Here is a 2,334-nt window from a genome sequence, read left to right on the forward strand (position 1 = left end):
TGCTTCGCATATATGGTACATATATATCCAGCCAGTACTTTCATTCATTCTACTGTAATCTGAAATTGATCTAATTTTCCTGACTGCTATTCTGTACACCACAGACATAATTCTTCAAACATTTTCATCCACAATGTACCAAGAGGACTGCAGCTGAAAATCTTGTTATCCATGTTGTTCTGTATGTTATAATTCGGTATGTTATAATTCATGCTGATACCACGAAATCCTCACTCGTCACTGATACACACATCAACAAATTGATTATTGTGAAGTTTAGCGTATCTCCCTTGAAAGAACCTCAAAACACAATGCGAGATTAAGAGCTCGCACCTTTTCCTTACGACTTCATTTCCGAAAACACATATCAACCAGCTACAAACACCTGTCCATGACGTGTTTACAGAAGGGAGCAACACCTGTCCTTCTCACCTGGCACCGATGAAGGGAAATGGTTGCAGTTCGCACATTGACCACATGTACGACTTGGATTAATATCAGTTCCCCTCTATTTCAGCACGTGCGACAATACGCCACTATGACGACACTGGTGATTACACTTACTGCTACGAATCCATAATGGGTAACGAGTGCGAGACAGGTGCCTGACAGCGCTCTGTGTCCATAGTTACGTCGTCGTCTGCAAACACGAAGGCTGACTCGGACCAAACCGTAAGGGCGAAAATCGTATCCTTTCTCGTTACAATTTGACTACTATGATGAGTGTAAAGCATAGTCTTGTGTGTCTCTTTACAATTTGACAATTATTATGAGTGTATAAAGCATATCCTTGCATAAGGTTTAACGGGAAAGTCCGCTTTACAAATGAATCCAAATCGTGTAAATTATTTTAACTTTTTGCATTCAAGTTAAATGCACACAGTGTAAAGTTTTGAATTATAAATGCCATCAAACATACGAACATACAAAATATGAACAGGGTTTGCGGTATTTTTCTAACAATCTTATTAGCAAGTCTTTGAAATTGTTGTTTTACTTGTATTTAAAAGTTTTTAGTTCAACTCATTTGGTTTACCGCTTGCAGTATAGCACAGGACCTTTGTTATCACGCCACAACTCTATTGATTTATTTTCACTGCTTTCCAGGTATCGCTATCAATACCGCTTTGTGCGAAAGGCCAAACGATAATAACTATATAAAGGCCATTTCAACGTGGAATTTTACAAAGTGTAAAGTGAATATGACAGGACTGGTTCTGAACAATGTCAAGCGGAAATATTAAAAGCTTTGTATGGTGTTATTTTGTTTTAAAAATGTAATGTTTTTACTGTTGTAGAAATGCTTTAAATGTGGGTATTTAGATGAAGCAGTAACAGTTATGATAAAGAAAATTTATAAGAGGTGATTGTTTTTCAGAGATTTATGAAAGTTACTACACGATGCCGTATCCGCAAGACTATATTTGTCCATATAATGGGCATATGACTTTCATGAGGAATATAGCATTAATCAGGCCAAGCATATTACAAGATTGTCGGTATTGTTTCGTATCTGTCTCCGTTTAAGTTTGTGGCATGGAAGTAGATTTAATGATTTGCAACAGACATTCTTTTCATGTGGCTTATTATGAAGTTAGCCATATGGATGTGACAGAAAAGATGCAACCGGTCCAACTCAAGTTATATCACAAATTAATAAATAACGTTCTTATATGATAGTCATTACGGTTGGCAAACTTTGCGGGTTGATTTGGGCGAAAGAAAATATACGTTTTGATTTATTTTCCACATGAGTTATAGGTGACCAATAACTTAACAAGGACAGGAAGGGAAAAATGCTCAATGAATGAATAAGAGATATTTCAATGGAGTGATTGTTCATTCGGCGACCTTTGTTTTCAGTTTTTAGGCAAAGAGAGAATAATGAATGCTTGTGGTACAAATACAGTGCGTTCTCGGAATTAGTTTCTGCCTCGGTGGTGAAACAGACTAGTTGCCTGGCCGACTGCTCTGGAGTAGCAAAGGAGAGACAGTAGAGCAAAATTCCTTGATGGAATGATAGGCAGAGCTAAATTTACTTGTGTATATGGTTGAAATGACCACTGTCATCAATAGAAATAAAAAACACATGGCAGTATAGCTGTCCTTTATAAACATGTAGGACAGTAAAGTATTTACACGTAGTGTACATAGATATATTTAAACCATTTTAACCATGTGCATATATAACTTCTCACTTCCAATCACTTTAATAAACAGACGTAGATGTGTGAATATAGTAATCTGCCATGTAATTTTAAGGGCGCCGGACATCAAAAGCCCCGGGGACCGATAATCCAGCGAATCATACGCAATCTTAGGACTGTCAGTGGC

The 2,334-nt window shown here is 37.2% G+C and overlaps 1 protein-coding gene across 13 annotated transcripts in view; it reads right to left on the reverse strand.

Moving 5' to 3' along the window:
* LOC119587155 overlaps nucleotides 1–697 on the reverse strand; it is a 27,412-nt gene extending 26,715 nt beyond the window's left edge. For 3 of the 13 annotated variants that reach the window (XM_037935920.1, XM_037935911.1, XM_037935914.1), the window contains exon 1: nucleotides 565–697. The gene's annotated coding sequence lies outside the window, so the exon portion shown is untranslated. Of the gene's footprint in view, nucleotides 1–333 lie in introns of all 13 variants that reach the window. The other 10 variants (XM_037935923.1, XM_037935922.1, XM_037935921.1 and 7 more) reach the window with 6 other exon arrangements.
* Nucleotides 698–2,334: the final 1,637 nt, after the last annotated feature.

Source organism: Penaeus monodon, chromosome 22 (assembly GCF_015228065.2).
Source record: "Penaeus monodon isolate SGIC_2016 chromosome 22, NSTDA_Pmon_1, whole genome shotgun sequence".
Taxonomy (NCBI): domain Eukaryota; kingdom Metazoa; phylum Arthropoda; class Malacostraca; order Decapoda; family Penaeidae; genus Penaeus; species Penaeus monodon.